The following is a 22,027-nucleotide window of genomic DNA, read 5'->3' on the forward strand; positions in this document are numbered from 1 at the left end:
TTCTCGTTGCCCAGGCTGGAGTGCAGTGGCACGGTCTTGGCTCACACAACCTCTGCCTCCTGGGTTCAAGCAATTCTCCTGCCTCAGCCTCCCGAATAGCTGGGATTACAGGTGTGCGCCACCACATCTAGCTAATTTTTTGTATTTTTAATAGAGACAGGGTTTCTCCATGTTGGGAGCTAGTGTTTCATTTTATGTTGATAGTATATCTTGAATCATGACATGGTTGAAGTCCACCTCTCCATCTTCATATTTGTCAAATTATGTATTTGTTTAATATTTTGATCATGGATCAATTTAAAATAATAATATATAAATAATAATATATAAATCCATGAATCCAAAATAAAAGGACCAGACCCTTACATATTCTTAACATCAATCTATCACTTCAAACACTGATGGTCATTTTCAAATGAACCTAGGAAATAGATTAGATTTTGTTTTCTGCAGACCTTTCAGTTTCAGACACATATTATTCATCACCCATGACTCCTAAACCATCAATCATCATTATTGATTCAGGTTCACATGTCTTTTTCCTCATATTACCCCATTTTTGCTTATTGATTAATTCTCAATTCATCACACATAATAAAATAATTATCTGTGAATCACAAATTCTTAAAGAAAAGAGGTTCTTATATCCCAAACATCTATCTATGGAATCACTTATGTCACTGAATATGCCTGTTTCATTAATCATTCCCATGGTTACAAAAATGGATCAATCAACATAATGTTTCACATCAAATCCATATTTATACTGGGCCACAGTTGGCCTTCTTTAGTTATATTTAATACTTTTTAAAAACTTATTCAGTGAATATCCTAAACAAGCCACAAAAACCAAGGTAAGAACAGTGACTGTAACTCACATCGGTCTCCATGCTCCAAACACTGCGGCAGCCATGGAACTTGCAAACACGTAGGTCAGTGAAGGCACGTCCATTCTGAGAAATACAAAGTAGTTTAGAAAAAAACAAAATTCAGAAATTCTCTCCATTGATCCTTGTAGTCTGAGGTATATACTAATTTGGAGCAATATACGTTGACACTTTAACTTAAGGAAAACAAACAACATCAAACTTTCCATTAGCCCAGAATACGGGCTATTATGTATGTCGTCTGTATGATTTTTAACCAGGGGTAACAGCCTGAACCATTGGTTTTTAATGGAATTCAGTGTTCTCAGTGTATATACATGTGTGTTCTCTTGGCACCATGCCACATTTCCGTAACCTGATGAGGCTTCACCCTATCTACACTTACATATTCACATCCACACACTGATCCTTTTATGGATCCATTTATTATGATAGAGTAAAAACTTATTTTTAGAAAGGCCAAAAAAGATCCTTATATATTCTTAAATAATCTATAGGATTATTTCTAAGAGAGGCAATAACCTAAATTCTTTCCTTCTTGGACCTTAGAGTCCCAGACATATATTCATCATACGTGACTTACATGCCACCAGTGGACATCATTAATCCAGGCTTGGCTCTCATTTTCTTCATTTATATCATTGAATAATACATCAATAATCTAGTAAAACTAAAAGAAATACCAAGAGTCACAAAAACTAGAAGACAAGATTCTTGACTATTTCTAACACATGCCTATAGAACAATTTCCTGTAGCAATACCATTCTTTCATCAACTGACCTCAAGGCTTCATACATCATAAGTACATTTTTTACATTTGGGTCATGGTTGGCAGTCACTGATTACATTTTGCACTTTCTCAATACCCTTAAGAAGAACACTGAAACTGAGGCAAGAAGGTTGACTATTACATCGGTCTCCATGTTCCTAACACATGGAGGCAACTGCTGACCTCACGACCCCGGAACACCAAAATGAGCTCGGGTCTGTCCGTTCTGAGGAGTACAGAGCAGATAACAAAAAGCATCGAGAACTAATCTCTGTTGATCCTGCCTTTCTGCATTGCATTTATTCGATGATTTGGGTATTTATTAATTTTCCATATTGTAGGTGTCTTTTTCTCTTAATAGAAGAAACAATCTCTGACCAAGAAAATAAAACTGACTCTTACTTGTTAGATTATATATACTCCTTAGTCAAAGAGGAAACACTATGATCCATTTATCTGATAAGAAGAATCAGAACCTCCCATTTTTAGTAATAATTTATGTTATCTCCTATATTCATAGCTGGACACTGAAGCTTAAATCTCTACTTTTATTTTTATCCGTTTGTATTTGTTCAATGGTTCTATCATTCACCTGTTAGTAATAATAAACCTAAACCTATGACCCCAAGATCAGAAAATTATGTTCGTGTGTTTCTGACATTGTCTACAGGATCATTTCTAATAGAAGCAAACACTTACATTCTTGTCTTTTCATATTCATCATCCATGACTTATATGCCACCAGTGGTCACCACTGATCCGTGGCTGGGTTTCTCTTTCATCATCTGTTTCTAAATATTTATTGAATAAATCAGTTCGTCATTGATAATAAAATGAATACATGATTTTGAAAAACCCAAGAACAAGATATCTGAAGAACCCTTACATTTGTCTATAGAATTATTTCCCACAGAGACTATATCTCTTTGATTAACCTCAATGTTGCACATTATCATTGAGCCAGTTAACTTTTTATTATATTAATTTTTAATAATATAAGGAATATTATTAAACAACCTAAACCAAGACAGTAACCACTATTCACGTTGGCCTAACACAGAGGCAACACAGCCTTGATCACAGCAAAATGATCAGCTCACTACATCCATTCTGAAGAGTGCAAAGCAGACAAAGCTATTTTTTTTTTTTTTTTTTGAGACAGCGTCTCACTCCATCACCAGGCGCCAGGCTGGAGTGCAGTGGCGCGACCTCGGCTCACTGCAACCTCCACCTCCCGAGTTCAAGCAATTCTCCTGCCTCAGCTTCCCGATTAGCTGGGACTACAGGCGTGTGCCACCAAGCCCAGCTAATTTTTTTGTATTTTCAGTAGAGACGGGGTTTCACCATGTTGGCCAGGATGATCTCAATCTCTTGACCTCGTGATCCGCCCACTTCGGCCTCCCAAAATGCTGGGATTACAAGCGTGAGCCACCGCACCTGGCCGAGAAGACAATTTTTAAAAATGAACATTATTTCCATTAATCTATATTTTTCACCATTCATTTGTATGGTCATCTGAGTATTTACTAATTTTTCTCTTAATACAACAAATGTGAAACTTGCAACTAACTCAGAGCACTAACCGTTATTTATTGCTGTCCACATGATCCTTACTCAAAGATTTATTATACTTGGTCCATTAATTATCCATCCATTTCAATTATATTAGTATTATTTTTCTTTACTATACATTTCAACAATAAACAATATTTCACCCTCATCTATATTCATTTATACATATGTCTATTTATTCTTCATTGCTATTTTAATAATATAATATTTTTAAAATGCATAAACATAAAGAAAAAGAATAAGGTTCTTGTATTTCCCTGACATCTGTCTACAGGAGTCTTTCGGAGAGAGGGAATAGGCTAGATGCTGCTTGTGATGGACCTTAGAGTTCCAGAAATGTATTCATCGTGTGGCTCATACGCCACCAGTGGTCATCATCCATCCAGCCTGAATTAGCCCTCTTTTTCTCCATTGACTTCTAAGTTGTTTCCTAATGATTCATTAATTCACTAACAATAATAACATAAATACCTCTGGGTCACCAAGTTTCAAGGACAAGATCCTTAAGGATCCTTAATATCTGCCTATATAATCATTTGCTGCAATTAGCATATTAATACTTCCTTTATTAATCATATTCATTGTTTAAAATATCTATTACTCTGCACAATATTTCACGTCAAGTCCATACACATCCCTGGGACGGGGTTGGCCTTTGATTATACTAATATATAATACTTTTCAACATTACACTGAATATCCTAAACAAATAAACAAAAGCAAAAAATAATTTTACTGTTACTCACATTGCCCATGTACACCTCTACAAAGGAGCAGACATGTGGCTCCAGACCAAGGCCAGACGTTCTACCAGCTCAGGAGCGTCCATCCTGGGACGCACAAAGCAGAGAAGATAACAGGAATAAGATATTTTTCACTGATGCATTCATTAGACCCTTCTCTTAGTCATTCAGGTATCTGTTGATTGTGGTAATACTTATCAATTTTCTTTTTAAAAAATGAACAATATCACACTTGTTCTAATACAAAATAAGAAACCTGACTGTACTGCCAATGTCATCCTTAGTCAAAGAAGACACTTAAGTTATTTGTTTTTTTAATGGTATTCATATTTTCAATACGTTGTAATGATTTCTGCTGTCTCACCATTTACATTGAGTGGACATGCTTCACACTCCTCATCTTTACTTTTTTATATGTGTACACTGATTATCATGTCAGTGAATTTATTTTAAAGAAGAATCAAAATTCACAAAAAAGAACCCAAGAAGATGGGCCTTTTGTATTTCCAAAATCTGTCTATAGGATCACTTCAAAAGCAATAGACTGTATTTCCTCCTCTATGGAACCTCAGAGTTCTAGACACACATTATTCAGCATCCTTGACTTCTATGCCACCAGTTTTCATCATTGGTTCAGGCTTAGGGCTCTTTAGCTTAATCCTCATCTACATGTATTTATGCATTATTTCATTAATATTAATTTTATAATCCATGTAAATATAATATCCAAAGAGTAAGAACATTGAATATTCTAGAACTTTCTATATATTTTGACAGTTTGATACCTCTTTCATGAATTATCCTCAACGTGTCATAAATGAGTTAGTAAATACCATGTTTCAACCAACCTCATATTTATCATTGGCTGAGGTTGGCCTTTTGGATGATTTTTCACACTTTATGATATTATAAATACCCTTTTAAAAGTCTCTTAAAGAAAGACATGAACTTCAACTATTATTCACACTGATGTCTAAGCTCCTAACCAACAGTGTCAACCACAAATCTCTTGACCATGAATGCTTAAGTCACCTCAAGTGCATCCATTCTGCTGAATACAAAGAGGCTATTAAAAAGAAATTCAGGCCGGGCGTGGTGGCTCAAGCCTGTAATCCCAGCACTTTGGGAGGCCAAGGCGGGGGGATCACGAGGTCAAGAGATCGAGACCATCCTGGTCAACATGGTGAAACCCCGTCTCTACTAAAAATACAAAAAATGAGCTGGGCATGGTGGTGCATGCCCGTAATCCCCACTACTCAGGAGGCTGAGGCAGGAGAATTGCCTGAACCCAGGAGGCAGAGGTTGCAGTGAGCCAAGATCGCGCCATTGCACTCCAGCCTGGGTAAAATAAGTGAAACTCCGTCTCAAAAAAAAAAAAAAAATTTCAAACCTTATCTCCATTGATCCTTTCCACATTTCTATTATTCAGTTATTTTTATATTTATTAATTTTTCAGAATGGAAATGTTTTTTCTCATAACAAAAAGAATGATCTAAAATGAGACTGAACCAGAAAATGAAACTGACTCTTACTTACTAGAGTCTATATGAACCTTAGCCAAAGGGGTGATACTCACGATCTATTTCTTCAAGGGGCATCAGTGTTTAAAATTTTTAGTGACAATATTTCTTACAGCATCACATATATTCATAATTGAACAATGATTCACCCTCTATGCTTAATTATTCTATCATTGATCTATCAATGATAAATCTAAATCTATTAATTCAAAGTAAGAATATGGTATTTGCACATTTCTGATATCTATCTAATTATGTTTTGTGTTGGACCTCAGAGTTTCAGACACGTAGTATTCATCGTCCACGACTCAAACGCAACCAGTGGTCATCATTGGTCCATGTTTGGGTCCCTTTTCTTTATTTGTTTCTACATTTGTTTGAATAAATCATTAATTCATTAATAGTAACTAAATAAGCATATGATTTACAAAGCCCAAGACAACATCCTTGAAAATTCCTAACATTAGTCTATGGAATCATTTCCCACATAGAGTATATGTCTTTCATTAATTGACCTCAATGTACATTAACAGTTAATCAAAATAATATTTGGTATCATATTTATAACTGGGTCATAGTTAGCTATTTAAATATGTTTTAACACTTTTTAACAGTATCACTAATACCCTGAAACAAAAGGCCCAGAGAAAAAAAAGAAGTTTTGACTGTTACTTACACTGGTCTCTTTCATATGGAGGACACTTAATCGTGACTAAGGAAGAATGCTTAAGTCAGCTCAGCGCATCCATTCTGAGGAGTGCAAGGCAGAGATGATAAAAACATTAAGATGTTGTCTCCATTGGTCCATACTTTCCACTGTTCGTTTGCATAGTTATTTAGATATGTATTGATTTACGGTGATATTTATTAATTTTTCTCTTAACACAACAAATGTTAAACTTGCAACTGATTTAGAGCAATAACTATTACTTATCACTGTCTATATGGTCTTTCGTGAAAGATGTAATATGCTGATCTACTTATTATCGATTTCAATTTATACTAGTATTATTTGTTCTTATACATTTTAACATCAAACAGTAATTTATGTGTCATCTTTATTTATTTATACATGTTTATTGACTCTGCCATTGCTACTATAATTAAAATATTTTTTAAAATTAATAAACATAAAGACAAGAATAGGCCATATTGTTCTCCTGACATCTGTCTATAGAATCATCTAAACAGAGGGGATGGACTAGATTCCTTTTGGTTCAGACCTCAGAGTTTCAGACATGCATCATTCATCATGGAAGACACATATGCTGGCAGTTGTCAGCACTGGTCCAGGAAGGACCACTTTCTCCTCATTCATTTCTATATTACATACTGATTAACTCATTAATTCACCTAGAATATTGGTTCAGACCTAGGACTCTTTTTCTTCATTCTTATAGACATGCGGTTACTGATCAATTTATTAATTCACTAAAATAAAACAATAAATATCTATGAATCAAAAACTCAAGAACAAGATCTTCAAGTATCCCTAACAACTATATGGACTCACTTGCTGCACTGAATATATAGCTCTCTCATTGATCATCCTTGTTGTTGTAAATTAATCAACATAATGGTTCATATCAATTCCACATTGGTCATTAGGCCATGGATAACTCTTTTTGAATATATTTAATTTTTAAAAAATATTACAGTGAACACCCTAAACAAACCACCGAAACCAAGACAAGAACTCTGACTACTCACAGAGGACTGAGGCTCACACACAGGCTCACACACATAGAGGCAACCATGGAGCTCGTGAACATGGCAGGATGCTTACGCATGTTCTGGTATGCCCACTCTGAGAAGCTCAAAACAGGGCAGATGATAAGAAGACTAGGATGTTATCAACATTGTTGAGTACATCCAAATCTCAGTAAGTCAACTGTGTAGGTATATATTCATTTAATTTGGGGTAATACTTATGTCAATAAAGAATATCAAATTGAGAATATTAAGAATATCAAATTGCCATTGATCCATAATACCAACTTTATCCATTCATCATAACAGGTGAATGGATGAAGAAAATATGGTACATATACACAGTGGAGTACTATTCAGCCATAGAAAAGAATAGGATCCTGTCATTTGCAATTTCATGGATGGAACTGGAGATCATTCTGTTAAGTAAATAAGCCAGGCACAGGAAGACAAACATCTCACTTATCTGTAGGATATGAAATCAAAACAATTGAACTCCATGGACATAGATGGTAGAAGGTTGGTTATGAGAATCTGGGAAGGGTAGTAAGGGGCTGGGCAGGAGGTGGACATGGTTCATGGGTGCAAAAAAATATAATTAGAACGAATAAGACCTAGTCTTTGACAGCAACAGGATGACTACTGTGAATAATAACTTAATTGCATATTTGAAAATAACTGAGTGTAACTGGATTGCTCAGAACACAAAGGATAAATTCTTAACGGGATGGAGATCCCATTCTCCACGATGTGCTCACTTGCCATTGCATGCCTGTGTCAAACCATCTCATGTACCCCACAAATACATATGCCCACTGTGTACCTGTGAACATTCAAAATAAAAGCATAATTTAAAAGGAGTGGGCATGCCTTATACTCTTCATCTTTACTTACTTGTTTTTCCACAATGATCGTTACATTGATCAATTTATAATAATAAAATCCAACTTCATAAAAACAATCCAAGAAAATAGTTATTTTACATTCCGAGAATATGTAGATAGGATCACTTGAAACAGAAGCAATAGGTCGATATTTCATTTCATATTGGACCTCAGCATTCCAGACACAGAGTTTCACTGCAATTGATTCACACGCTACCAGTCATCATCCTTTGACCTAGCTTGGGTCTTCTTTTTCTTTTTTCTCATCTACTTTTGTTGATTATGAGTTTATAATTCTCATATAATAATAAAATAAATATGTATTAGTGATTAAAACTCAAAAAAAAAAACCCACCCCTGTAATCCCAGCACTTTAGGAGGCTGAGGAGGGTGGATCACCTGAGGTCAGGAGTTCAAGACCAGCCTGGCCAACATGGTGAAACCCCATCTCTACTAAAAAATACAAAAATTAGCAGGGCATGGTGGCGGGCACCTGTAATCACAGCTACTCGGGAGGCTGAAGCAGGAGAATTGCTCGAACCTGGGAGGCGGAGGTTGCAGTGAACCGAGATCGCGCAACTGCACTCCAGCCTGGGCAACAAGAGCAAAACTCCATCTCAAAGAAAAAAACCTCAAAAGATGATCCTTCACATTATTCTAGAGATTCACATGCCTCAATGACTATACTTCTTTCATTAATTATTCTCATTGCTGCAAATATTGATTAACCAAAATAACATTTCATGTTTATCACTGGGGAATGGTTGACCTTATTTGTTTGCTTTGAGGCAGAGTTTCACTCTTGTTGCCCAGGCTGGAGCACAATGGCTCGATCTTGGCTCACTGCAAGCTCCGCCTCCCAGGTTCAAGTGATTCTCCTGCCTCAGCCTCCCCAGTATCAGGGATTACAGGCATGCGCCACCATGCCCAGCCAATTTTTTGTATTTTTAGTAGAGGTGGGGTTTCACCATGTTACCATGTTGGGCAGGCTGGTCTCGAACTCCTGACCTCAGGTGACCCGTCCGCCTCAGCCTCCTAAGGTGCTGGGATTACAGGCATGAGCCACTGCGCCTGGCCGGTCTTTCTTCTTATATTTAATACTTGTTTTAATATTACACCAGATACTCTAAACAAACTACTCAAACCAAGATGACAACAATGGACCGTTACTCACATGGGTCTCCATGCTCCTATACAAGGAGTCAACCATACAGATCACTGACCAAAGCTTAAATCAGCTTGGGTATGTCCATTCTAAGAAGTAGAAAACAGAACAGATGGGAACATGATTGAAATATTCTCTCCATTTATCCTTGCATCTAGAATTTATTATTCAGTCTTTTAGGCTTATCCAAATTAGATTTCTAAATATTTCACATGCTCTTAAAAACAAACATCGAAATTCCACTAACACAAAACAAGAATATTGACCGCTGCTGATGTTATCCATATCCTCATTAGCAAGAGGCAACACGTTGGAGCCATGTGTTACTTAACTGACTTAGTGTTTTCCATACTATTAGTTCCTCTTGCCTCACTCATTTCTTCATAGCTGAACCATACTTCGCTCTCTTCACCTTCACTTATTATACTTGTACATTAATTCTTTTTCACTAAAAGGGTTAATTGTATATATTTGAGGTGAATAACACGATCTCTTTATTGGACATGGATACTTTTATTGACCTATTTATTATAATTAGAGTCCAAATTCATGGATTCTAATTATAATGATTCTAATTCTAATTATCCATGGATTTGGATTCCAATTATAATAGATGCCAAGCAAGATCCTTGTAAAATCTTAAATCTGCCCATAAAGTCATTGTCACCAGAGCCAATAAACCGATTTTCTTTTTATGCTGGACCTCAGAGTTCCAGACACGTATTCATCATGCACGACTCATACGCCACCAGCAGTCATCATCGATCCAGGCGTGGGCCTCATTTTAGTTTCTTTGCTTATCTGGTATTTCTTTCACTCTCCTCTACCTTTGTTTACTAATTAATTCATCAATTATCTGATAGTAAAATAAATCACCACAAAGCACCTAAGCCTAGAACATGAGTGAGCCTGAAAGAGGGCTGCATCTCTACATAGAATCACTTTATCTCTTCAATTAATCATCCTCAAAGATGATTAATCAATATAATGTTTCATATGAATTCCATATTTATCACTGGGACATGGTTGGCTTTCTTTGATATTTCAAACTTTTCAAATAAAGAGTATACGTCCACAAAAACTCACATTGGTTTTCATGTGCCAAACATACAGAGGCAACTATATATCTGTGACTACCAAAGAATCCTTAAATCAGCTCCAGGGCCAACCTAAGGAGTACAAAGCAGAGAACTGATTAAAAGAAAATGAAGACTTTATTTTAATTGAATCCTGCTCCCTATTTAATTTACTCATTCACTTAGGTGTTTATTACCTTTTTGTAGTTTATGTGTTTTCTAGACAAAACATACAACCTTAACTTGGTTTGAACCAGAGTAATAAAGTTGACTATTCTTTATCAGTGTCTATATGATAATTAAAGGTAACACTTTGATCTACTTATTTCTTAATGGGAATAATGTTTTCAACATTTATTAATAATATTTCTTGCCTGACCCCATATATTGATAATTGAACAAAGCGTCACCATCTGTAGTATAATAAATCACACTTATTGATTTATATATTTAATGCTTCCATGATTGATTTACTTATAAGAATACTATCAAATACGTATTAAGAACAGACAAAGATTTTGCTCTTTTATTTTGGATTTCCATCAGAGTAATTAGAGTAATTAAACTAAATTTTTTAGTGTTGGACCTCAGATGTCCAGACACAAAACATTATTCATCCTCACTGACTACGCATACCCCGACAGTCATTATCCAGGCTTGGGCCTCTGTTACATCATTCATCCCTACGTTTCTTTACCAGTTAATTTATCAGTAAACTAATAATATTAAAGTAAATATCTACATATCTAAAACACTTATAAACAAAATCCCAAAACCCTTGAGAACAAGATGCTTAAGTGCCCCTGCTTTTTTTATTATTGTTAATCATCCACAGTGATATTAATTAATCAACAGTTTTCATGTCCACCACATAGCTACCATTGGGTCACCAGTGGCTTTCTTTGGTTATTTTAAAATGTTATAGTGAATCTTTAAAAACCTACCCTAAACAAATACAAAAATATGACAAGAAGATTGACTGTTACCTCCATTAGTGTCCGGGCTCCCACCCGGAGGCCACCACAGAGGGCGATCACAGCAGAAGACGTGGGTCTGCCCGTTCTGAGAAGTACAAAGCAGGGCAGATAAAGAAAATAAAAATGGAGACATAGTTTTTCTTGACCTATGCATGTCACGTTTCATTCAGCCAGTCATTTAGGTATTTATAATTTTATAATAATATAATGAGTTAACATTTATTAGTTATTTTTAGAAAACTAACAACATTGATCTTGCCACTGACACAAATCAAGAACGCTGCTCTGTATATTGACTGTTATTTCATAATAGACCCCATTGTTTTCAATATATATGAATAGCTCTTTTATCTATTCATATAATTTTTGTAATTGAACAGTACTTCACTTATTCATATTTATTTATGTTTGTTTATAATAATAAAATCAAAATCTATGAACACCAGGCCAAGACCATGATTTTTTTTTATCCCTAACATCTGTCCACAGCATCACTCCCAATAATGGCAATGAGCTAGGCTTCTTATTGCCAGACCTCAGACTTCCAGACACGTATTATTCATCATCCAGGACTCATACGCCACCAGTCATCATCACTGGTCCGGGTTTGGTACTCTCTGTCTTCATTCTTATCTGCTTTTGTTACGGACCAATTCATTTACTCTCTGACAATAATAAAACAAATACTCTTGAATCACAAACTCAAGGCCAAGATGCTTAAATATCCTACATCTGTCTTCTAATTTGCCACATCCATACGGTTTCACTGATCATTCTCAACATTTCATATATGGCTTAGTTAATATAAGATTGCAGTGCATAATAGTTCAATGTATACCATCTTGCCACGCATGGCTTTCAGTGACGACGTTTCACACTTTTTAAATATGGAGTGAATACCCTTAAAAATGGCATATTCAACCAAGATGAGACTTTAACCATTATTACTCACATTGGTTTCAGTGGGCCAAACACACAGGGCAAGCGTAATCATTTCAAATGCACCCATTCCGGTGAGTATAAAGCAAAAAAGGTGATTTTTAATATAGAGACATTATCTGCATTGATCTCACTTTCCACATTTTATTTATTTACTGGATCATTTAGGTATTTATTAATATGTGTAATTAGGTAATATTTCACTTCTATTGATTTACTTGTACTTGTTTATTGATTATTCCAATGATCTATAGTAATAGCACTTATTATTTGCACTGACTACATAATTATTAGTCAAATAAGTTATATTTTTAAACCATGTCGTGCTTAATCTATTATCTTCTAATATATATTAATAGGTTTTATTGCCTCATAACATATTTTAATAATTGGATGATGCTTCGCCTAGCTGTATTTATTTATATTTGCTTGTTGATTATTTTTATAATTTTAATATACCCAGTTATAACGATAGAATCAAAACCTGTGAACACAAATATCAAGACTATGCTCCTTACATATATGTGCCATTTATCTACAGAATCATGTCCAATAGAACCAGTGGACTAGATTATCCCTGTGTGGGACCACTGAGTTTCAAACACATAATATAATAATTAAATAATGTTACAAAAACTTAAGAACAAGAAATACTTTATAGCTAGCTACAGGATCATCTGTCACAGTGATTTCATCATTAACCATTTTTAATTTTGTAAATATTAGATAATCAACATGTTTCATGGCAATGCCAGATTTATCACTGGACCGCAGTTAACCTTTTGGATTATCTGTAATGCTTTTAGTAAAACAATGAACACCCTTTAAAAACCCTAGAACCAGGGTAAGAACTTTGACTATACTCACATTGGTCTCCAAGCTTCTAACACACAGAGGCAGCCAGAAACCTGGCGACCATGGAACACAGCTTAAATCAACTTGGGAGCATTCATTCTGAGAGTACAAAGCAAAAAAGATGAAAAGATTAAAATGTTCTGTCCATACATTTCTCCTTTCATTTTATTCATCATGTAAGTATGTGTGAAACTGTATTTTTTCTTGAGAAAACAAACAACAACGAACATGGCCCTGACCAAGTGACCCGCCATAAGCTCTTATTTTTACTGAATATGCCATCCTCCAGCAAGGGAGTAATACCTTTGAGTCATTTATTTCTTAATAGAAAGAAGACCTCAGTGTTTTTAATATATATGAAGAGTATTTCTTATTTCACTATATATTTCCATAATTGGACAATGCCTCACTCTTTTTATCTTTGTGCAGTTACATATTTGTTTATTGATTCATTGAACCAATTATAAAAATAGAGGGAAAATGCATGAACACAAAGACCAAAAACAACATCTTTGAATATTCCTAAAGTCTATGCTTTGTATCAGAATGTAAAGACTAGATTTTTATCGTATTGGACCTCAGACTTCCAGACCTGTATTCATCGTCCATGACTCATACGCCACCAGTCATCATCATTGGTCCAAGATTGACTCTATCTGTCTTCATTCATGTGTACATCGTTTATTGATCAATCAATTCATTAATAGTGCTGTAATAATAAAATACATAGCTATGAACAGGGAAATCTTAAGAATCCATTTATACTTAAGTAGTGAATAATAAAAATGCTTGACTTATTTGATTACATTTTAGACTTTTTAAGAATACAGAGAATACCCTTAAGACAAAACAAACATTTTGACTACTACTCACAAGAGTCTTCCTGTGACACACAGAGGTAACCGGAGAGTTCACGGTCACAGCACAGTGCTTACATCAGATGGGGCTGTTCATTCTGAGGAGTACAAAGCAGACCAGTCAATAAGATTGACTATTTCTTACACGCAGTGTCTTAAGACACTTAAACAAAGAAGTAACATGGTTGATCCACATATTTCTTGAGACTTTAGTGTTTTCTATTAGTAGAGTTTCTTGCCTAATCACATTTATTCATAGTTGAACAATGCTTCAATCTTCTTTTCTACTTGTTTATATAATAAAATCAAAATTTACTAACAAAATCCTTGATATTAGACAAGAACTTAACACAATCACTAACAGCAGCATGTGTTCCCCATACTCACACAGGCAGCCATCAAACCATCATCGGTGGAAGATGATTGGATCACCCATCATGCCTCCATTCTGGGAAGTACAAAACAAATGTTAGAAAAAATAAAAGCCCTGTGATTTTTCCTTCTGTTTATTGGTGTCATGTGTTACTGTATTAATTGAAATTTTTGATAGGTAACAGAGTTTTATCACTCGCTTATGATTGCCCTATGACTAGCTCTCAAAGTTAACTTTTAGTAGACTAGCAGTACGATAAACCTCATTCCTAAATACAAGGAAAGAGCTACGTCTCTAATGAATAGCTGTCTCTATGCCCCTCTCACATAGATAACAATTTAAGTTCACTTTAAAATGACCATACCTGCTTCATATTAACCCCATACTCTTAACTGGTCAAGGCTTCATCATCTTTCATTGACATTGTCCATATTTTAAGGACGTGACAATAAACAACTATGAACCTGCCATTTTACTCCACACTGACAGTGTCCTCCATCTTGGAATGTGACTAAGCTGTCTTTATAGAGGGAGCTTAAGATCAACTGCGACTCAAATAAAATTGAATAATTAATTTTTACATTAACCGAATAATTAACTATTAAAAATGAAAAAGATGGTCCTGCTTTTTTCTCCTTCACTGACCATAGATGTGCTGAATCATTCACACACAAACGTCATTCATTTAACGGTATACATAGCCATTTATTCCTTACCAGCAAGAGTTAACTCTCATGATAACCACTAAAGCAAAAGCAATCACTTTGTTACTTACATAGGTTTCTACACTCATTCATTACTCAAACAGACAACAACCAGGATCTTCTCGCTGGAGAATAATGGAATCATTGCACATCCATTCTGTGGAGTACAAAGTGAATATAAAAATAGGTTAGATGACAGAGAGAGAGAGACAGGCGGACAGAAAGAGAGAGAGAAAGAGAGAGAGAAATGGATCAGCCCAGATTTAGATTTTTTAAAATTCAGTTCAAGTCATCCATTATTGATTAGGAATAAACCCTGGTACTCATCACATATTTGAAAGATGAATGACATATCCATTGATTCACTGATTCACTGACTCACATATTAAATTTACTATCAGTAACACCAGACAAAAGAGGAAGAACTGTGACTATTAAACTTGTCTGTCTCTTTATCTGCCTTCGACCCAACCAGGAAAGAGTTAAATCTCCTTTCTGCATGAATCTGGCTAGAAAGAATTAAATTCATCTAAATCCTAGATTCAAGTACATTCTCATCAACTGTGCATTGTGCATGCGTGCATACATACATATGAAATTAAACAGTTACACATGGAGTCATTTGTCTATCCCATGTTTTAAGGAAACTGCACCAACAGGACTGAAAGGGAAATGCTATGCAAATGTAGAAATATATTCACCATTCCAAAAATGCAAGAGCTACGTCAATTTTGTTTATGAATATGATGACAGTTTTGGTGGGCAGTTGTATGGAGCTGGATTAATCACTCTTTCTGTTCCACAATACCTGGCCCTCATTGGTTCATGATTTGGACTTATTTTAAATAACTGGTTGAGACATTAGTTTATTATTTTTACATTTGTAATGAAATCATTATATCTGCGACTCCACAGAAACTGGACAATATCAATGCTTGTCCACATGCTCATTAAACAGAAAATTCACATCATTTTCCTTGTTTTTGTAAATTAAACTGAGGAACTGAATTTAAATACAATGAAGATTATTAGAACTCATTATAATTGGTCATTTGACATATTCTCAAGACAGATCCATGTGTAAACCCCTCTCGATTAGGAAGTGATTTAATCAATAATTAATTTAAGTAAATATTTTGCCTTTTCTTTAAAAAAAAAAACAAAAAAATGAACACCGTAACCCAGAACAACAACCCAGACTCTAACATCCGTTTATCTATATGCTCCCCACCCAAAGGGTAAGCTTTGGGTAATTTACTTTACTGGGACTTGGTGCTTCAGAAATGTATTAGTGATGATTCTTATTATTTTATGTATGCTCATATTTGGAGCAGGAATAACCATTTTTTATCTATTTATACAGCACTTTTCTTGTTTTATCCATGTACTCCTTTACTAAAAATAACACAGTCCATACTCAGAAGCCCAAGAACTAAATGCTGATTATTATTAGCTTTTGGAATAAGCTCATTTCCCATAGAGATAATGAAAAGTTCTCTTTTTGTAATGGACCTCAGAGTCACAGGGTTTAATCAAAATCCAAGATTCAGACACCCCAGGGTACTCATCATTGATCCAGGATAAGCAATCTTTTGCTTCATTTATACGTTTGTTTATTGATCCATTCATTGATTCAGTAGTAGTAATAAAATCAACACCCATTGTTATTTTAACACCCAAGAACAATATCCTTGAATATTGCCAACACCTGTTTGCAGACTCTTTTCGCACAGACTAGTCCTTTTCTCAATAGACTCATCTCCTTTTGTAGTGGCCCACAGTGAAGCAAGCACAGGTCAGTGAATGTCCTCGCTTCCTCGCCATCTCATTCCACTTATTTTCCCCCTTTCCGTGCATTCCTCCTGCATTAAGGAGCTGTCTAACAGGAGTTTGCATATAATGTAAATGTACCGTAACTAGATTCTCCGAGACAGTCACCAATGGCCACATATAGCTACTGAGTACTAGAAATGTGGCTAATGCAACCAAGAAATTAAATTTAAAAGTGCCTGTACCTTTAACTATTTTAAATATAAACAACCACATGTAGATGGAGAAACAACATTGAACAGTGCAGCCATAGACTTCATTACTGAATAAATCTTAAACACAGTAAAAAGGAGATGAATTATTAATCAGATGTAAAAATGAATAAAATGTATTTCACCTTATTTTTAACCAGAATTGTGCTTAACTGGACTAACCATCAGCTTAGTTTCATAACACATTCATATCACTGATCTACATATAGCTTAGCTTGAAATAATTCAGTAAACATTAATGAAAAATTTACCCTCATTGACAAGTTTTTTGACTGTTATTTACTTGTCTTTAGCTTCCTTACCCAAAAAGGTAACAGCCAAGATCTTCATCAACAGAGACTGATTAAATCAGCCACAGTCTTCATTCTGTGGAGTTTGTTAATACAAATTTTCAAAAGAATGAACAGTACAGATTTAGATTGACTTAAAAGACATTAGTTGTGTGATAATAAATTAATCATAAAGTTGATTCAAATCCCATCTTTATCATTGACCCAAGAACTGAACTTATTTTTATTTCTTGATTTAACTATTAAATAATAATAGTTAAAATAGTTAATAGTGTTTAAATAATACAATAAACACTGTTAAACTCAACACCCAAAACAAAACTAAACTATGATATTCATCTGTCTATAGACACCAGCCTACATAGGCAACTGCTTAGATCATCTTTTTTATTTAATGGTCTCAACATGTATAGAAATGGATGAATTTAAATTCGTGATTCATGGCATATTTTCACCAATGGTAAATGATTAACCCCTATATATTAATTCAATCATCTATTGTTTCTATTTCTTCATTTATGTTATGACTCATGGAATATTCTATTATACATTCACAAATACTAACACACACACACACACACACACACACACACACATACACACACTCTGCAGTAAACTAATGAAGAACCCAGGGCAGAAATGCTTTTCATGTTCAATGTCTATAGTCCCATACCTAACTAGGAAGAGAGCATCAGTAGTATAAACAAAGATTAACTTTCATTTTCATTTCTTACCCAACTGTGATATGCTCCCTTTTAAAAAATTAACTGTGATAAGGACGTATTCTATTCACATATAACGATTAGGTATATGGGAATTTACTAACATTATAGAAGAAGCTTGAATAATATTATGTCTCCACATGTCCATGATGCTATCCAGGGAGATCGAAAAACTAGATGCTTTTTTTAGTATTTAATAAAACTCAGTATACAGAGTTGGGTTAATAATAACTTTCCGACAGGAATATTCTCAAGTTGAAATGTGCTCATTTATTTCCAATTAAACAACTGCTTAACCTATTATTTATTTAATTTTCCCTTCTCTAAATAAAACCAATCAATAAACAACCAGCAACATCAAACAATTATTTCGTGTCCTGCATACATCTGTTCACATACTCCTTCCGAAACAAAGCAACAGCCTTTATCAATACTTATCACAGGGATTCAGTGCTATAGACGTGTATAATAATAGTCCATGTGTCACTACATACTCTCATAATTGGTCTATGCCAAGCTCTCCTTTTATTTACCCATTTATGCAACATTTATGCATTGATTTACTTATAAAATGGAATCTATACCCATAAACTGTGACTACCTATGATCAAGATACCTGAATACTGTGAACCTGTGCTATAACCTTATTTCCATAGAGGGAAAAATGGAGGCCACTTTTTAAAATGGACCTCAGAGTTACAGATGGCTTTAATCAAAAGTTTTGATTCAGACACCCTCCAATCTCATCATTGGTCCAGGCTTGGTACTCTTTTTCTTCATTCATGTATACCTTCATTTTCCCATGAATCACAAATTCTAAGAACAAGATCCTGGATATCACTACAACCTATCTCCAGGCTCAACTTCCACAAAGCTGTCAGACTGGATCTCAGTACCACACGTGGAATCATCAATGAACCTTGCTTCATGTCAGTACTATCAATATGGATGGCCGATGGTTGGGCTGTGTTCATTCAATTTGTCTAATTTTAGAGGTGATATAATGAACAATCAAAATCTGCAATGGTATCCCCCACTAGAACACAGGCGGCATGCTTCACCTTACAAGAGCTTCTCCTGAACAGTTAACAGCCTGACTCTCTTCCAATATGGAAATGTTTAAATCAAGTGTGGTGCAGAAATACTACAAAATATCAAACATTTGAAAATTAAATTCCTTCTAGCTTTTTAAAAAATAAGCCTCTACTGTGCTAAAATGAGTCAGTCCTAATCCCTGGCCTACAACACATTCCTATTGTTGGCTGTTACCTGATGCTTTTATTTTTGTGTATACGGCCTTTTGCTCCTTTCTCAATGATCACACATGAGCCAACCGCGTAACCCACCAACAGAAATTCTATTACTAACATTGCTCCTTACCCACAGAAGAAAACGCCATGCGCTTCACCTTGGGGAAATGACCAAATCCAGTCTGCTCTACTCATTCTGCAGGAAAAGGCAGATTTTTAAAAGGATTAAAAAGATAAATTTTTAAATCTATTTTTAAGTAGAAGTTACTTTTCCATTACTGGATGGATCATAAACATTGGTTTGTATCAAATTTTCACCATCAACCCAATAGTAGTTCTTTTGAACGTATTAACTTAATTCTTAGCATGAAATAATATCGTGAACATTTTTGAATCTACCACGCAACACAAGAAGGGCAATTTTCAGTATCTGCTGAGGTATTCCCAGCATAAAGGGAAGACACATTTTTAATGAGGAAAACTTTTGCACTATAAGATGAATTGAAATTGTTGTTTTATAACACAATCTGACCAGTGGGCCACAGTTATTTGAATTCAAGCTATTTACTTTTTTGTTTATTTACTCATCTATTTAATGACCCAAGAAGTAATTCAATTATGTACTATTTTTTCTAAAGAAAACTCAAAATAGTGAAGCCACCTGCTACCTAAAACTAAATACTGTTACCTGCAACGGTTCATATTAGCCCTGTATGTGCTATTGGAACATTCCTTAGTGATGTGAATGTTCTGTATCAGCAATTTTGAAATGGTGGCCACTTGCTACATGTGGCTTGGGGTGTGGCTAGTGTGACTGAAGAACTGAATTTTTACTTTTTATTAATTTTCATTTAAATGTTAATAGCAAAATATGTCTAGAGAATGGGTCTCTACAACCCTTCCTAAGGAAGGAGGGTCCTGGACCTTTTTCATTTAGGTGGACTTCAAGAGGACAGACAAGATTAGTCACACGCCTTCATACACTACATAAGCTTCTCACTAGTCCACGGTTTGCCCTCTTTTAAATAAGGGATGGAGACATAAAATGATTTTTTTACTCATAATAATAGTGCCAATATTCATGAACTCAAAGGACACTGGACAAAAGCCCTGCATTACACTAACGTCTATTTATTCCCTTACTACTCATAAAAGTCATCAAAAATGCATTTGCATCTTTCTTTTCAAATAAAAATTAGCAATCACAAGAGGACTTTTAGCTACTATATTCAAATTTTCAATATTCATTCTTAGACTTTTTCCACATTTTACAACCTAATCATTAGTATTTTAATGTTTATTAATGGTATTAAATTGGTTTTTATTAAAATAATTTATGTTAATATATTTGTCATGATTTATATTATTGAATATAAATATTAATTATATTAGTTATTATTTATTATATTAAGTATTATCAAACTAAATACATCATTTATTTATGTTTTATCCCTTTCTAAATCAAACAAGATATGCAACCAGAAACTTGCTACTAACTTGGAACACTGTGTGCATATTTATCTATATGTTCTCAAAGGAGGAGTAGACATTTTATTTTATTTGAACTCAAAACATAATTAGCTCCTTTCATAATTGAATGAGATGTAGCCTTCCTTGTCTTTATCTGTATTTTTCTTTATTCATTCATTGATTTACTTATAATACAATCTATGCCCACTAACCAAAAAGAACCAAGAACACATTCCTTGAATACATCTAACCTTCTCCCCAAGCACATTTCCCATACATGCAATGGACCTCAGAGATACAGACAGGGTTTAATCAGAATATTTGATTCAGATGCCCCACGCATACTCATCATTGATCCAGACTTGGAATTCTGTGCTTCATTCAGTTATGCTGATCTTGAGTTACACATTCATTCACTAACAGGAAAATCACTATCCAAGAATTAGAGGGCATAAAATCCTTGAAGATGTAACTGTGTATGTAAGATTCATGTTCCTTAAGACTGAAGACTGGCTGCCTCTGTAGTGAGCCTCAGTGTTGCAAAGGTGAATTAATTCATTTCCACAAATTGCACCACTTCAATTCCATATTAGCCATTACTACAGTTGGGCTTTTCTCATTTAACATCCATTTTTGTAAGATGGCACCATGATTATACCACAGCTGTAGGCAAGATTTTCCGTTTTCTTATGTTCTTCTCTCAATTAGTTCACAGTCAATAACAATACCAATGGGGAAGTGTTTAAATCCACTATGGTACAAAAACGGCGTATTAAGGCATTCTGAAAATCACAGAAATACCTTTCAACTTTTTGTCCTAATGAATTTGATTGTGCTGAAATGGATTAACCATAATTCTTAATTCATAACACATTTCTACCATTGGTCCATGCATAACCACCTCTGGCTCATTTATGTATGTAGCCATTTATTCCTTTGAAATAATTCAATGAGGCCAGGTGAGGTGGGGCATCCCTGCAGTCCCAGCACTTTGGAAGGCTGAGGCAGGCAGATCACAAGGTCAAGAGATCGAGATCATCCTGGCCAACAGGGTGAAACCCTGTCTCTACTAAAAATGCAAAAATTAGCTGGGTGTGGTGGCATGTGCCTTTAGTCCCAGCTACTCCGGAGGCTCAGGCAGAAGAATCCCTTGAACCCGGGAGGCAGAGGCTGCAGTGAGCTGAGATTGCATCACTGCACTCCAGCCTGAGTGATAGGAAT

At 35.0% G+C, this 22,027-nt stretch overlaps 3 long non-coding RNA genes, 12 other non-coding genes and 2 pseudogenes across 23 annotated transcripts in view; all 17 read right to left on the reverse strand.

Moving 5' to 3' along the window:
* The window catches only part of LOC108304059, a 25,128-nt gene extending 17,563 nt beyond the window's left edge, over positions 1–7,565 (reverse strand). For 3 of the 4 annotated variants that reach the window (XR_005200159.1, XR_005200162.1, XR_005200158.1), the window contains exons 1-2: positions 7,203–7,565; positions 6,169–6,308 (exon numbers count right to left, since the gene is read on the reverse strand). This is a non-coding gene — a long non-coding RNA (uncharacterized LOC108304059). The remainder of the gene's footprint in view (positions 1–6,168; positions 6,309–7,202) is intronic. The other variant, XR_005200160.1, reaches the window with a different exon arrangement.
* LOC119471164 lies at positions 450–524 on the reverse strand. The gene has a single exon (XR_005200199.1). It is a non-coding gene; the product is annotated as a small nucleolar RNA SNORD113/SNORD114 family (small nucleolar RNA).
* LOC119471201 lies at positions 1,426–1,497 on the reverse strand. Its single transcript, XR_005200232.1, has one exon. It is a non-coding gene; the product is annotated as a small nucleolar RNA SNORD113/SNORD114 family (small nucleolar RNA).
* LOC119471168 lies at positions 2,339–2,419 on the reverse strand (annotated as a pseudogene).
* Positions 3,545–3,614, reverse strand: LOC119471206 (annotated as a pseudogene).
* LOC119471202 lies at positions 4,534–4,608 on the reverse strand. Its single transcript, XR_005200233.1, has one exon. It is a non-coding gene; the product is annotated as a small nucleolar RNA SNORD113/SNORD114 family (small nucleolar RNA).
* On the reverse strand, positions 5,757–5,831 carry LOC119471182. Its single transcript, XR_005200213.1, has one exon. It is a non-coding gene; the product is annotated as a small nucleolar RNA SNORD113/SNORD114 family (small nucleolar RNA).
* On the reverse strand, positions 6,710–6,784 carry LOC119471209. The gene has a single exon (XR_005200238.1). It is a non-coding gene; the product is annotated as a small nucleolar RNA SNORD113/SNORD114 family (small nucleolar RNA).
* A 684-nt stretch (positions 7,566–8,249) lies between the features above and the next one.
* LOC119471167 lies at positions 8,250–8,324 on the reverse strand. The gene has a single exon (XR_005200201.1). It is a non-coding gene; the product is annotated as a small nucleolar RNA SNORD113/SNORD114 family (small nucleolar RNA).
* An 835-nt stretch (positions 8,325–9,159) lies between these two features.
* On the reverse strand, positions 9,160–11,399 carry LOC108304063. Its single transcript, XR_001825102.2, has 3 exons — positions 11,314–11,399; positions 10,338–10,420; positions 9,160–9,340 (listed from the first exon to the last, which is right to left on the reverse strand). It is a non-coding gene; the product is annotated as an uncharacterized LOC108304063 (long non-coding RNA).
* Positions 9,949–10,020, reverse strand: LOC119471186. Its single transcript, XR_005200217.1, has one exon. It is a non-coding gene; the product is annotated as a small nucleolar RNA SNORD113/SNORD114 family (small nucleolar RNA).
* Positions 11,400–11,833: 434 nt separating the features above from the next.
* On the reverse strand, positions 11,834–11,908 carry LOC119471199. The gene has a single exon (XR_005200230.1). It is a non-coding gene; the product is annotated as a small nucleolar RNA SNORD113/SNORD114 family (small nucleolar RNA).
* A 1,201-nt stretch (positions 11,909–13,109) lies between these two features.
* Positions 13,110–22,027, reverse strand: part of LOC119466684 — a 13,593-nt gene continuing 4,675 nt past the window's right edge. For 5 of the 6 annotated variants that reach the window (XR_005200169.1, XR_005200168.1, XR_005200167.1 and 2 more), the window contains 5 exons: positions 19,467–19,532; positions 17,377–17,440; positions 14,343–15,189; positions 13,972–14,053; positions 13,110–13,197 (listed from right to left, as the gene is read on the reverse strand). This is a non-coding gene — a long non-coding RNA (uncharacterized LOC119466684). Of the gene's footprint in view, positions 13,198–13,255; positions 13,808–13,971; positions 14,054–14,342; positions 15,190–17,376; positions 17,441–19,466; positions 19,533–22,027 lie in introns of those variants that run through there. The other variant, XR_005200170.1, reaches the window with a different exon arrangement.
* Positions 13,670–13,741, reverse strand: LOC119471183. Its single transcript, XR_005200214.1, has one exon. It is a non-coding gene; the product is annotated as a small nucleolar RNA SNORD113/SNORD114 family (small nucleolar RNA).
* LOC119471214 lies at positions 16,539–16,610 on the reverse strand. Its single transcript, XR_005200241.1, has one exon. It is a non-coding gene; the product is annotated as a small nucleolar RNA SNORD113/SNORD114 family (small nucleolar RNA).
* Positions 18,770–18,843, reverse strand: LOC119471211. Its single transcript, XR_005200240.1, has one exon. It is a non-coding gene; the product is annotated as a small nucleolar RNA SNORD113/SNORD114 family (small nucleolar RNA).
* On the reverse strand, positions 21,089–21,165 carry LOC119471208. The gene has a single exon (XR_005200237.1). It is a non-coding gene; the product is annotated as a small nucleolar RNA SNORD113/SNORD114 family (small nucleolar RNA).

The sequence above is a fragment of the Cebus imitator genome, unplaced genomic scaffold (genome assembly GCF_001604975.1).
Source record: "Cebus imitator isolate Cc_AM_T3 unplaced genomic scaffold, Cebus_imitator-1.0 Scaffold52, whole genome shotgun sequence".
In the NCBI taxonomy this organism is placed as follows: domain Eukaryota; kingdom Metazoa; phylum Chordata; class Mammalia; order Primates; family Cebidae; genus Cebus; species Cebus imitator.